General features: G+C 36.9%; 1 protein-coding gene across 2 annotated transcripts in view; it reads right to left on the minus strand.

Annotated features, from left to right (window-relative positions):
* PIGK (phosphatidylinositol glycan anchor biosynthesis class K) overlaps positions 1-15,876 on the minus strand; it is a 145,100-nt gene that overhangs the window by 16,809 nt on the left and 112,415 nt on the right. The gene's annotated exons all lie outside the window — the stretch shown is intronic.

The following is a 15,876-nucleotide window of genomic DNA, read 5'->3' on the forward strand; positions in this document are numbered from 1 at the left end:
GCCTCCTAGACTGGGAGAGAATAAATCTCTCTTTGTTAAATCTATCCACTTGTGGTATTTCTGTTACAGCAGCGCTGGATAACTAAGACTACCACTATATAACACTAGTAAACTGCAGAATTCCTCTGTGGGAATGTGTCCAGACTTCTCTTCTTCCGGGCAACTCCCTTCACCTCATAGATATTATGGAATAACTAAATAAGCACAAGACCAATAAACTATAGGGCATATACTGGATATAGTTGGTGTTATGATTCTTGGGTGCAGCTGGGGAAGAAAGATGTGGTATATCAACAAGGGAATGGCTAAGGGGTTATGACACCTAGTGTTCAGAGATGCTGGCTGTCCCATGGAGTACCGTGCGCCTGGGCTGTGATTCAGGACCATGTAGCGATTACAGCTTAGACGAATGCATCTTTAAATGTTTTAATCTCAACTTTACACTGGCACAAGGAGGCAGGCATAACTGCCTGGAGTAAAGGTCTTTCTAATCATACACAATTTTGATAATTTATACCAAGAAATACTTCCACATAAATATGTACTAGTTTATATATCGACTCGATGACAACGGGTTTAGTTTATATTTCTACAGATACATGATTATCTTAAAAACAACTAGGATTTTCTTTTCTTTTGTAAATCTTATAGTATTTACTTCATGATAGAAAAGGATATTTAAGTGCCTATGAAAGATAGAAAGGCACTGTCTCATTATTTCAGCATCTTTAATGTGTAAAAATCTAATGTCTGTACACGGAAATTTAAGTAAAATAGGCTTTCCTATTAGAATGACAGACACTTTCAAAATTCAGAAATTCTATTTTAAAGCTAGAAGAATCCCTTTTGTAGTATACCCTTGGACTTGAATTTTTCTAGATTTTTCATCAATAATTCAACAAATTCATTATTGCACAAGCCACTTGGGCTAAGAGGCTTGTAAATAGTTATTTTTTCGTCCAAAAGTAGTAGTATAAAATAACATAGGCTATTTTGTATTTATAGTTTTAGGTCATGAAAAAAGATCATTCTCACTTAAATTTGTACAGAAAAGGTAGACAAATCCTTATTTTCTGAAATAAAAGTTAAGGTACAGGTAATATTTTTTTGTAAATTAGGCATTTTCATAAATATTAATGATGCTTACAAGAAAATAGTTCAAGGTTTTAAAGCGGGGATAAGCAGATTTATTGCAAAGGGCCAGATAAAACATATGTTCATCATGGTGGGCCATATGATCTCTGTCGAAAGTACTCGACTCTGACACGTAACTCTGCCTTGTTGTGTAAAATCAGTCACAGATAATACATAAACAAATAGGCTTAGCTGTGTTCCAATAAAACTTTATTTACAAAAAGCAAGTGGTAGGCCAGATTTGACCTGTGGGCCATGGTTTGCTAATCCCTGCTCTAGAGAATTGCTGGGTAGTGATTTTCTCTATCTTATAGTCAGTATTTTTATAATATTTATAAAGGAAAAGAGAAGAATAAAGCATAATCTCAAGAGAGGACAAAATAGTGTTTTAAATCTCTGATACCATCACTACACACATTAGTGGATTAAAGATGATCACAAGTCCTACAATAAAGAAACATGTAATTTTTGTCTAATTAAGCATTTCACAAGCTTTTATTATGAAACACTTTTTTACCCAGTAACTATTAACGTCTTGTAGAACTAGTGTTTCAGGGAACATACTACAGGAAACTCAGAGTTAAATAAATGTAAATCCCATGTTACAAGTAGGAATATGAATTTAAACTGTATAGTAGAAATATGGCATATATGAGAAATTTTTTTTATTTTGTACACAGATTCTGGCTTATTTGCCATTTGCATCTCTTACAGAAGCTGAATGAAATAGGTTAACACTTCAAAAATTTCTGGTTATTTATGTATACCAGCTAGTTATATTCTTGTTAAGGAATTTGTCCTATGTGTACATACAGTTTTGCCAGTCAGATACATGGATCAATGGTTCATCACTCAGTAAATATAAACTGAGTGCCTACCATGTATCAGATAATTGCATCAGGAACTGGAGTATAACAGTGAACAAAGACACAGACATGATCCTTGGCATTTACAGTATAGTGGGAAAGAGTCAAATAATAAAATATTAAAATAATTATAAGTAGAAGGAAAATTCCGCTGTAAAAGCTCCTAAACAGAGGATATGGAGGAAGACAGAAAAGGTGAGAGGAAGGCAGTCAACATTTATCAAGAACCAACATTTGCTGAGTGTGAAGAATGTGCCAGGTGCTTTATAAACATTAAAAAACTAAAGCCTTTGCCATTAAGTTGATTCTGACTCATAGCGACCCTCTAAACATTACCTTGTAACAATTCTTCAATGAATGTATTTTGTTGTTAGGTGCCATCAACTCAGTTCCAGCTCATAGTAACTTTACGTATAACAGAATAAAATGTTGCCCAGCCCTGCACCATCATCACAATCGTTCCTATGTTTGAGCCCATTGTTGCAGCCACTGTGTCATTCCACCTCATTGATGGTCTTCCTCTTTTTTGCTAATCTTCTACTTTACTAAGCATATTATCCTTCTCCAGGGATTGATCCCACCTGATAAAATTCTTGCCACCCTTGCTTCTAAGGAGCACTCCAGCTGTACTTCTTCCAAGATAGATTTGTTCATTCTTTTGATAGTCCATAGTGAATTCAATATTCTTTGCCAACATCAAAATTTGAATGCATCAATTTTTCTTGTCTCCGTTTTTCTTTTTTTTTTTTTTTTTTAATTATTGTACTTTAGATGAAGCTTCACAGAACTAGCTTCTCATTAAACATTTAGTACCTATATTGTTTTATGACGTTGGTTACACTCTCCCCTTCTTGACCTTGGGTTCTCTATTACCAGCTTTCCTGTTCCCTCCTGCCTTCTAAATCCTTGTCCCCGGGCTGGTGTGCCCCTTTGGTCTCATTTTGTTTTATGGGCCTGTCTAGTCTTTGGCTAAAGGGTAAACCTCAGGAGTGACTTCATCACTGAGCTACAAGGGTGTCTGGGGGCCATACTCTTGGGGTTTCTCCAGTCTCTGGCAGGCCAGTAAGCCTGGTCTTTCTTTGTGAGTTAGAATTTTGTTCTACTTTTTTCTCCAGCTCTGTCTAGGACCCTCTACTGTGATCCCTGTCAGAGCAGTCAGTGGTAGTAGCCTGGCACCATCTAGTTGTGCTGGACTTACCAAAGTTACTACTTACCTATTGTCTGTTTGGTGTTTTTCCATCCCCACTATGGTCCCAGAGCCCTAACCCCAGTAATTTGGCCCCTCAGGAAGTTTGGATGTGTCTATGGAGCTTTCATGACCTTGCCTTATACAAGTTGTGCTGGCTTCCCCAGTATTGCGTACTGTCTTACCCTTCACCAAAATTACCACTTAAACCAAACCAAACCCACTGTTGTCCAGTCAATTCCAACCCACTGCGACTGTATAGGACAGAGTAGAACCACCCATAGAGTTTCCAAGGAGCACCTGATGGATTCAAACTGCCCACCTTTTTATTACAGCTATGCCACCAGGGTTTCCTAAGTTGCCACTTACCTATTGTCTATTTCGTGTTGTTCCCTCCCACTCCTCCCCTCCCTCTTAACCACCAAAGATTGTTTCTTTTTCTGTGTAAACCTTTTCATGAGTTTTTATAGTAGTGGTCTCATACAATATTTGTCCTTTTGTGATTCACTTATTTCATTCAGCATAATTCCCTACAGTCTTCCTTTTTCATTGTCCAGCTTTTGAACGCATATGAAGTGACTGAAAAGACCAGGTACACCTTTGTAAGGTGTATCTTTGCTTTTTCAGATTTTAAAGAGGTCTTTTGTAGTATCTTTGCCCAATGTAACGTGTCATTTGATTTCTTGACTGCTGTTTCCATGGGCATTGATTGTTGATTCAACTAGAAGGAAATTTTAGGCAATTCAATTTCTTCATTTATCATGATGTGGTATATGGGCCCAATTGTGAGGATTTTCATTTTCTTCACATTCAGGTATAATTCATACTGAAGACTGTAGTCTCTTACCTTCATCAGTAAGTGCTTCAAGTCATCTTCATTTTCAGCAAGTAAGTTGTGTCATCTGCATATCATAGGCTGTTAATGAGTCTTCATCCAATCCCAATGCCGCATTCTTCACCATATAGTCCAGCTTCTTGGATTATTTGCACAGCATATAGATTAAATAAGTAAGGTAAAAGGACACAGCCCTGCCACACACCTTTCCCGATTTTAAACTATACAGTATCCCTTGTTCTGTTCTGTTCGAAGGGCTGCCTCTTGGTCTATGCACAGGTTCCACATGAGTCTGTCAGCTTGTCATATTGTGGTGGCTTGCGTGCTGCTATGATGCTGGAAACAAGCCACTGGGGTATTTCAAATGTCAGCTGGGTCATCCATGGTGGGCAGGTTTCAGTGGAGCTTCCAGGCTAAGACAGACTAGGAAGAAGGGCCTGCCGATCTGCTTCCAAAAATTAGTCAATGAAAACCTTATGGATCACAACAGAATTGGTCAATATAGTCCTAGAATATGGAAGCCCTCAGGTTGGAAGGCACCCAAACACAACTGGGTAAAAGCTCCCTCCTCAAGGTACAGTCTACCTTAACGATGCAAATAAAGTCTTCAGAACTTTCACTTGTCGATGTGGCATAAATCAAAATGAGAAGTAACAGCTATAAACGTCCATTAATAATCAGAACATGTAATATACAAAATGTGAAGGTATTAATAACCCCATTTTACAGAGGAAGAACTAGACTAAAAGAAGCATGTAAAATGCCTCAGATACCAAAACTACTAATTAGCAGAACCCTGCTTATCCAAAGACCATGCTTTTTTCACTATACCAGAAAGCCTTGTTTAAGGTAGAATCTTGAAAAGCTGAAAAGACAAGTAATAACCTTTCAAATGTCTGAATAAAATTTGCAGATGGAACTAAAATTATACTTGTTTTATGTAGTCTCTAGTACTAGAGCAGGAGTCCTGGTGGCATAATGGTTAAAGCACTTGGCTGCTAACTGAAAGGTTGGTGGTTCGAACCCACCAGCTTCTCTGAGGGAGAAAGATGTGGTAGTCTGCTTTCGTACAGCCTTGGAAGCCCTATGAGGCAGTTCTACCCTGTCCTATAGGGTCTTTGAGTTGGAATCGACTTGATGGCAACAGTTTTTTTTTAGTGCTAGAACTAGAATGAAAGAGTGGTATGTATGAAAGACTGTTTTGAACTAAATATAAGAAAAAAAATTTCTAATAGAGTAGTCCAAAGACAGTACAGGCTGTTTTGAGGGGTATGAGAGGACTTTTCCATAATTTAAAGTTTTCTTAATCTATACTTTACAATCTTTTGGTGGGATGCCATCCAAGACATGTAAGAACTAGATGGATTAAAAAATGTCTAGATGGTCTTTTAACATTGGGATAATATGATTCTATGAAAGCAGTGAGGAATCAGTATACTCTTATATTTTCACGATTTCAAATTGTTACAAAAATTTTTTCACTTGATATGAATAACCTCAACTACATACTTAGCACAACTTACTCCACTTGGAAGTCCAGAAAGTAGTACCAAACTACTATAAAACAAAACAAAACGAGCAAGTCACCAGCACACCAATAATAAATAATGCTTTTTTCCTAGATGTACAACTATTTTAAAGTGGTTAGTTAAGGAAAAAGTTTAAAAATTACTAATAATGGGCTCTTGTTACTTTCCTGTTTAAGCAAGTTAAATTCCATCTCCTTGTTTGTAGGCAGAATTTTTATAACTTCTTTTACTATGGTCTCCCAAGAGAGGCACCACAACGCTCTCAATGTTAAAGTCAGAGCATTAGTATCTTCTCTTTTGAGATATGAAGTCTATTTGCTGTGAAAAATAAATCAGTAAGCCTCCCTCTGAGCTTAATTGAAGTCATTCTTGGGGCAAACAAGTGAATTTCGGCCAAATTAATTTTTTGGAACACCATTTGCTTAGATCCAAAAAAAGAACAAATCATAGATTCCTTTAAAAATAAACTATCTGAAGTTTAGCAAAGTACTTTTAACAAAGAAGTCACTTTTAGTCATAGCAGTCATTATGAAAATGCTTAATATATTTGTACAATAAAAACAAATCTTATAATTATGTTCCCCATACTCATAATAATTTTCCCAGGTTAAAGGCCTTTTACATGATTTAATCAATGACAGTGCTCTGAAACAGCTTACTTCTATTTCTCTACTAATTCAAGACAAGAGTCTAAGGTTTATCGTCTATTGCAATTATTTTTGGCTGCAACAGCCAACCGAAATGTGTCAGCAAAGAAGTAAAAAAGAAGTCTAAAATCTCTAAAAATTAATTGCTGAAATGTAAATTTAATCTACTGCAACACAGACTTTACTTATTGTAGTTATAGTAGAGATATTTAGCATAAAAAAAGGTAATTAGTACCTAACATATTCATTCATTCCTAACTACTATAACTCTCTCTAGAAATATTACAGATTTAATAACATTACCTAAAAGTGACCATGCCTAATTATTCCACAAGATTAAGATGTTTACTAGCACATTTTGAACTAGAAACTCACTAATTACTTAAAATGGATAGTATACTGTTTTCACAAGTTATTAATAACCTTGGAGATAGAACTGGTAAATAAAAAAGGTACACAAAACCAAACAATTAAAAATCTTGATTAACCAAAAACCTAACCAAACCCGCTGCTGTTGAGTCAATTCCAACTCACAGCAACCCTAAAGGACAGAGTAGAACTGCCCCATAGGGATTCCAAGGAGTGCCTGGTGGATTTGAACTGCTGACTTTTTTGGTTAACAGATGTAGCTCTTAATCACTATGCCACAAGGGTTTCCAAAACCTTGATTAAACCAAAAACCAAACCCAGTGCTGTCGAGTCGATTCCGACTCATAGCGACACTATAGGACAGAGTAGAACTGCCCCATAGAGTTTCCAAGGAGCAGCTGGCAGATTAAAACCCAGTGCCGTTGACACTTGGGTACAGAGCAAAGTAAAACAAATAGATCTTTGAGAGTAATATCTGTGCTTGCCTAAAAGATGTTACAAATTATAATCTGAGATTACTGAAATAATAATATACTGGAAGCCCTGGTTGCATAGTGTTTAAGTGCAATGGCTGCTAACCAAAAGGTCGGCAGTTTGAATCCACCAGGTGCTCCTAGGAAACTCTATGAGGCAGTTCTGCTCTGTTCTATACGGTCGCTATGAGTTGGAATCAACTTGAAAGCAACGGGTTTGGTTTTTTGATTTATAACCCACTAAATATTTTTTAAATGAGAGTTAATCCTGAATATTAAAAATCTGTAGCTAAATATATTTATTACTTTAATATAAAACATGACTTTTCTGACACGCACGTATCAGCCTTAGAGTGAATGATAACCTCAAATCTTAGTGGGAAGCACATTAAGGTGATTTTAGGTCAATTTAGATGACAGATTAAATAACTCCTAGTTGCACTACTTCAATCTGTTGCAAGTCAGTATCTAACTACTATATTTTAATATGTTTATATCCAGTCAGCTATATGAGAAGAGACAGGCTTCATTTCAGTAGAATTTCTAGTATTGCTTTTGGTGGATCCCTGGCTTTGACTGATTTGAAGTTTAATAACATGGGCATATTCTAATGACAGTCACAACATATTGCTCTGTTTTTTTTTTTTTTTCTCTTAGATGTCAAGTTACCATATCGTACTGTAAATTAAAACCTTCTTACTAGAAGCACAGGTTACATGGGGCAAGAGTGCTCTGGTTCTATTTTCTTCATTAAATACTTTTTCTTCCTTGTACAGATTATCTTAAAAGTGGGCACCAGTGGAAACTAAGAGCTAGTCAATGAGTGCCACTTTTCCATTTCCTGGAGCTGGAAAAGGGCATATCCCTATTTCCAGTACTACTTACCTCAGTCCCCAGGAAGCCAAGATTTATTAAAAACCAATAAACATTCATCAAAGCACATTTATACCCCCAATATTATGGTCTACACTTCACCCTTAAGACAAGTACAGTCAGAAAACCTAAGAATAATTAGAAGCTATGTGATACATTTTGGTATAATGGAATAAAGAAGATGAAAGTATTCTTTAGATCTGGCACATTTATAAAATTATAATTAAAAAAACAAAAATTCAATTTAGAGTTGCCATTACGATTTTGGAGCCCTGGCGGCACAACAGTTAAGAGCTCGGCTGCTAACCGAAAGGCTGACAGTTTGAATCCACCAGCCTATGGGGCAATTCTACTCTGTCCTATAGAGTAGCTATGAGTTGGAATCGATCCGACGGCAATGGGTTATTTTGATTTTTACTGTGGTATCTGTTTAAAAATATGAAAACCCACCCACCATAAAATATATTTTAACAAGTTTTACTATTTACAAAAAACTTTCATTAAAATTAAAATTTTATAATATATTCTCTTCGAATCTTTCTGAAAGCTTTTTGTCTTCATAACTAAGATGAAGAAGCTTCAATACAGAGGGTAAAGTTAATTACTACCAAGTATCTTAACATTCAAAACAATACAAAGGATCAAATGCCTAATATTCACCAGGGATGTTTGCTTTCTAAATGTGATGAACCCTAAATTACTTTGACTTGTGAAAGAAATATTTGTCTAGTTATTTTTAATTACTGATTGTTTGTTTTGGTTGTATGTAGCTAATTCTCAAGTACTCAAGGTTCACTCATGCAAATGAATGATTATCAAGGTTCTTTGACACTTTTTTCACACAACTTTGGACATCCCCCTGTTTACTAGGCTACCCACAGTGGCTGGGAACAGATAAAGAATTAGTAGAGGCAATCTTCAACCAGTGAATGAGTTATATTCCAAATTTTCTTTTTATTATCAGTTTTATGAAATCAGAAAAGGTGTTTTTGGAACTCAAGTTATAAACGGTAGTTAGATTGATAGGATAGTTCAAAAAATCCTATTAAATTGTTAAGGTTGCTGAACTACCTAAATAAAATATGGATTCTTAAAATACAGAAGAAACTCTGGGGGACAAAAGCCGATCCATAACGGAGGGTTTGAGACAAGGCAGAGATCTGAAAGGGGGAGTACAAAAAGTGACAGGGAGAGTGCTGAAGGTTAGCTTTGCTTATTTAAAATTTAACCTGTTGATGACTTCACTTGAAAAGAGAGTGAGGATATAGTAACATTAATAAAGATCTAAAATAGAAGAACCATTTAGGAAAGAGGTGGTTCTGTTTTAATGTGTTGAGGTACTTAGGAGACATCCAAGTGGAGTTATTTGATAGGGAGTAAAACACTGTTCTGCAACTCAAGAAGATCAGGGGATTTAGGGGTTACTGGCATGTAAGTGATCTTTGAAAATAAGATTGGTCTAGAAAGAGATCAGCAAAAGAGAGAGGGAGGAAAGCCAGTGTACAGAGATGGGCCAAGAGCAAAGACAAAAGGTTTCAGGGAGATTGATTAACAATGCTCAATATCACAAAGAAGTCAAGGATTAAGATGATGTGAAAATTAGAAAATTTTAGTGGAGCTTTGGGAAAAAAAAAAATTTTTTTTTTGGGAGAATAGTTATAAGACTAGTATCTGGGGTAGAAACTAGAATATAGTAGGGTGAGGAACAAATAAATGGGGCTGAAGAAAGGAAAAGACCTAGTTTATTTTTAGAACACTGATAAGAGAACTAGTATTCACTAGTTTTTGTAGTGATTATCAAGTATTTTAATACTCAAAACAATACAAAGAATGACACTTGAAGGTAAAGCAGGAATGAGAGAGACTTTTTTTTCTAAGGACACCCAAAGTAATCAGTGGAGACCGTAGACACAAAATAGAAAGGCATAACCAATGGAGTTTCTGATGGAGTAAACGAAGTTATCCCTGATATGCTTTACACACTTCTTCCTCTAAGGTGGATAGAAATGATAAAGAATCATGAAGATACAAATAAGTTTGAAGGTACAAAGAAGGCATGCTGAAGGAATTTTTGCCTAATGACTTCAATTTTCTCCAGAAGTAGGAGAAGCTGAAAGTGGAAGAGGACAGAAACAAGGTAGATGCATGAAGGCTGTGGCAAATATTTTGAACATCTGCTATGGGAGACTAGAAAGAGACCCAGCTAGATTTACTCAGCAACACTTAACCAGATCCTCACTGCATTATTGTTGTCATCATCGTTGTCACTGTTACCATCATCATCATCTGCCCAATGTATGGCTTGCGAAAGAAAGACTAAGACACTTGCCCAAGACCAGGCAGTTATTAAATGGTAAAGCTTATATTTATATCCAGCTCATTCTATTATACTACACTGCTTCTTAGGATATGCTATGATGAACATGAGAACATTTTTAAACATAAATCTTTCTGTTCTAATCTAATTCCCTTTTCTGAATAAAATCATAGAAGTGGAATTACTATTATCAGTTACAAACACACACACATTGACAAACTGCTTTTCAGAAAGGGTGTACCAACTTATATCCCCACCAGCAATTTATAAGCATGCCCACTCACTACCTCCTCACCAACATTTCTATTCTCATTTTAAAAATCTTTACAAATTTGGTGAAAAACAGATTCTTTTTGGGGGGTGGGAATATTTAATGAGTAGTGTGGCTAACATTTTTCATTTCTAATATAGACATTTAATATATCATAAACTACAATGACAAATTGAGAGATGGACCAAAAATTTTCAAACTCACACAAAGTAGATGAAACATCAGTATTGAAATGTTGCTTACTACTTTCAAACAGATTTATAGTTTCATTTATTCTTTGAGAAGTGACATTTTTGGAGGTGACTGTCATAAGTTAGGAAACCCTGGTGGCGTATGGTTGAGTGGTACGGCTGCTAACGGAAGGGTCGGCAGTTTGAATCCGCCAGGCACTCCTTGGAAACTCTATGGGGCAGTTGTGCTCTGTCCTATAGGTCGCTATGAGTCGGAATCAACTCGACATCACTGGTTGGTTTGTTTTTTTGATCATAAGTTAAAATATGAAAGCTAAGGTTAATTCATATTAATTGAAAAACATATCCCAGTTGATATTAAAGAACAGAACATAACCTTCCAGTAGTTTCATTTTCATTACTTGCCTTACAATTTGAATGAAAATAAATGAACAGTATATATTATCTTTTACTAGACTTCAGTTTTAAAATTGCTATGATTAGGGAAAGCTCTGTAAGATTTTTAGGTAATCTAAATTAGTCCCCAGGCAAGGAGAGTGATATGGATTCAGGGCTCTTTTGATGAGTTCCCAGACATTGATAACTCAAAAGACACATTTTAAAAAGAGATTTTCTACTCAACGTATGTTTCAGTCAACCTTTATCAAAGTTTACCTATAATGGAGTAGTCATTTTTCTAATAAAAAAATATTAAAATGCCAAAATAGCTACAGTAGAACAAGATAAAGAGTAATCATAAACAAAAACAGAAGAACTAAAACATTAACCCCAGTCCCTCTCATAATGGCAAGAGCTAGGATTGCAGAGAGAAGACAACAACATCTCAGAACATGGGAAAGTGAGAAGAGATTCTTAATTACACATATTTAAAAAAAGACAATAATAAGATTAAGAGGCTGAGCTATACAAATAAAAAGTGCTATGTGCAGACAATGCAAATAATTATCTGCAGTGGTCCTCAACCTGAGGCGGTACTGCTCTCCAAGGGGCGTTCAGAAATGGAAAAGGCACTTTTTGGTGTCATGATAACTAAGGAGTGCTACTGGCAATCAGTGCCTGGAGGGTCCAGGGACGCCAAACATCCTGCAATGCATAGACTAGCCCTGCACAATGGAAAAACTGTCCAACCCAAATACCAAGAGTGACCCCAGTGAGAGACAGAGGATGTACTATGATATTATATGAACTTGTAATATTGGGGGAAAAATTATTTCAAGACTAAAAAAAGGAACAACAAAGAACAAATGAAACAACACCTTGTTTCTATGCTTTAAGTCAGGACCTGGCAGGATACTACTGGTACTTCTTTATAGCAAATTGAATCTTTAATGGATACATCAAAAAAACCAAACCAAACCCACTGCCGTAGAGTTGATTCCGACTCATAGCGACCCTATAGGACAGAGTAGAACTGCCCCATAGAGTTTCCAAGGAGCGCCTGGTGGATTCGAACTGCTGACCTCTTGGTCAGCAGCCGTAGCACTTAACCACTAAGCCACCAGGGTTTCCATAGCTCTCTAGTAATCTTCTGTGCAGCTTGTCTGAATAAAAGAGAACAGTAAGGTTACATTGTACCACCATCATGTACTGTGTGCAGAGACACATTTGTAAAATAGAAACCTTGTTGGAATGAACCCCTGAAACTACTGCCCTGAGATAATCTTTAAACCTTAAACCAAAAATATCCCCTGAAGTCTTCTTAAAACCAAACAATAGTTTAGCTTAACTAGTAAAAAATCTCTTTTAAGAACTATCTATATGGGAATGAAGTGTCAACAGCAACTCGAAAGATTAGATAGGAAGCTTAGGGGGCTGTGAGTTCATGTTAATGGGAGAGAAACAACTCGAAAAGGGAGCTTGAGAATGGTTGCACAACTCAAAGAATATAATCGATATTACTGATCTGTGCATGTAGAAATTTGAATTGGTATATGTTCTACTGTGTATATTCTCAATACCAATAACAAAAATAAAATTAATTATTAAAAAAGAGAGCTTTGGACCTACCAATCTTATAAAAATATAACAGGATTTATAAGAGGCCTTGTAATTAAAATAGGGAATCCCAGAGAAAGCCTGGGATATGGATAAGAACACGGGGGCGTGGGGGAGTTGTAATAACATTATCTTTGTCAAGGCAAAGTATTCTTTGATATACAACATTTGAGTAACTTAAAGTTTTTAAATGTATACATGGGTTTGTGCCTTTGTTTGTAAAGATTCTTTGCCTTAGTGGAGGATTCTGAATTAATGAAGATAAAATTGTTTCACAATGTGAAGTTCCAGAATTGAATCTCTCACAGCTCTTAAGTCCCAGGTAAGCATCTATCAAAAAACCTCTAATCAAGATGTTTAAATCATGCATGTACCTGCTTGTTTAATATAGAAACAGACCGAGGTAGTAAAGATGTAATTCCACAAATGGGAACAATAATCATCAGGACCAAGAACAGACAGCCTCCTTGGAGGTTTAGGTTCAATTAGTGTTGAATCACACCATGCTTCTGACATTTCATAGCAGAGTGTAGCCAAGTGGATAAGAGCAAATGGAGGTAGGCTGCCCAGGTTAAAATGCTGGCTTTGCAAGAGGCTAGCTGTTTAATCTTTTATGCTGCTCCACCAGCAAGCCTTCTGCCTGAAGGTGCTCAGCTTTCTTGCCTCCTGGGCCAGGAAGCCCACTGAACCATCTCCTGCTGGTCTCCTGACAGTCTCCAGGCTCTGCTGCCTCTGCTGCTGCTGTTTCTCTCCCACTTCTTCTCACTGTCTCCGGTGTTACAGGTCTCTGTCTCCTTGGTTGAGGAGGTTATCAGCACAGGGACCCCGGGTCCAAAGGATGTGCTCTGCTCCTTTCTCTTCTTGGTGGTTGAGAGGTCGCCTCTGTCCACGTCTAAGATGGCTCACTTTAAGCCTAGAGTGATGGCAGAACTGACTAATCCCCTTGTTAGGGCTCCATACACCTTATTTGCATGGTCCAACTTCCACAAGGGTCCCATGCACCTTATGTACATTATTAGCAAGCTATTCAATCCCCTTAGTGGGCTATAAGCACCTCATTTGCACAGTCCATCCAGTCATTTCATGGAAGTTACAAAGACTATGGCTAGAGGGGCCATATTAATTCACTGCATCACGCCTTCTTTGTTGTTGTTGTTGTTAGCTGTGTTGAGTCGGCTCGAATTCATGGCAACTTTATGTATAAGAATGAAACGTTGCCCAACCCTGTCTCACCTTTATTATCACTGGTACATTTGAGTCCACTGTCGTGGCTATTACATCAGTCTCTCTCACTGAGGTTTTCCCTGACCCTCTAGATCCTGTAATCTCTTTGCTTCTCAGTCAGCAGGTCAAAAACCCTTAAGTTCAATAATCAATGGTCACCATACTTATCCAGTGTCTACTATGTGTCAGACACTCCATTTAATTCATCTCTCACGGAGACAGATTCATATCACAAGAATGATACAGGAGGAAATATGAGGGAGAAGAAGAAACAAAAATGAGAAAGCCAGAAGGCAGAAGCAGGGAAAAAGAAAAGAGTGACAACAAACAAGGAGCTGGTCTTTCCTATTACCTACTCTGTTCTCTTTCTCGAAACTTTGCTAGAGCCATTCTGGTACTATACAACCATGTGTGATGTGATGTTAAGTATTAACAGATGTGCTGTGCACACCAGCCACATCAGTGTATACCAGCAAGGAGAGATGCCAATCCAAGACCATACAATATAACAGTGTATCTCAGCGGAGGAACACCTTGAATCTCTCAGTGCCATGAGGCCATGTATCCCCTGGGCTGTGATTCCATCATCCCAGGAAGGAGTAAAAGAGTCAGAAAATCCTGGTGTCAGTGACTTTATCTAGAAGTGATTAGATTAAGTTTTCTGCTGTTAGGGAAACCGAAGGTGGCAACAGAGGGTTAGTTGATAAGAAAATAAATCCAATTATGAGAAAATAAAGAAAAACATCTATTTGCTTTACTGAATTGTAGCTTCTGAAAATTATATATCAACTCTGCTGAGGGGCATTCACATGGTTTCTTGTTTTCTATGGCCATTATGGTTTATTGTGGCTGCTATAAATATCATTGTATAGAGATTCTTATATATTAACGTGTGTATATATATGTGTGTATACACACACACACATATATATATTATCCATGGGAGAAAAACCTGGCAATCTGTTCCCAAAAAAAGTCTATGGGGGCAGTTCTACTCCATCACATGGGGTTGCTGTAAGTCTGAATCGACCCAATGGTACAAAACAAAAACATTTATATATTGGAGTCCCTGGGTGGTGCAAACAGGTGCTTGGCTGCTAACCAAAAGGTTGATGGTTCGGGTCCAACCAGAGGTGCTTTGAAAGAAAGGCTTGATGATCAACTTCCAAAAAAAATCAGCCTTTGAAAACCCTGGAGCACAGTTCTAGTCTGATACACATACGGTCGCCATTAGTCAGGATCAATTCAATGGCAATTGTAAAAAAAAAAAATATATATATATATATATATATATAACAGGAGCTCAGGCTAGTTCATGAGTGGAATCATTGGGGTGAATGGCATATGTGTGGAATTTCAAGTAATGCAGTCATATAACATATAGCCTTTTGTGAAGACTGGTTTCTTCACTCAGCATGTTTTCAGGTTCATCCATACTGTAACATGAATCAATACTTCATTCCTTTTCATTGTCAAATGATATTTCCTTATATGGATATACTACATTTTATTTATCCATTCATCTCTTGATGGACGTTGTGGTGTTTCCACTTTTTGCTGTTTTGTATAATTCTCCTATGAACATTTGAGTACAAATTTTTGTGTGGACATATGTTTTCATTTATTTTGGGTATATACCTAGGGTAGGAGCCTAGGTGGTGTAAGCAGTTTGTGATTGGCTCTAATGTAATGGTTGGCAGTTCAAACCCACCCAGCCACTCTGCAAAAGAAGGCCTGGCAATCTGCTTTTATAAAGATTACAGCCAAGAAAATACTATGGAGCAGTTTTACTCTGTAACACACGCGGTTGCCAAGAGTCAGAATCGACTCTATGGTAATGGGTTTAGTTGTTTTTTTTTTTTTTTTCAATATACTCATGAGTGGAATTGCTGGGTCATATGGTAACTCTCATTTAGTATTTTGACAAACTAGCAAATCATCTTCCAAAGTATGATATTAATTTTTG

This window comes from Elephas maximus, chromosome 3, assembly GCF_024166365.1.
Source record: "Elephas maximus indicus isolate mEleMax1 chromosome 3, mEleMax1 primary haplotype, whole genome shotgun sequence".
Taxonomy (NCBI): Eukaryota; Metazoa; Chordata; class Mammalia; order Proboscidea; family Elephantidae; genus Elephas; species Elephas maximus.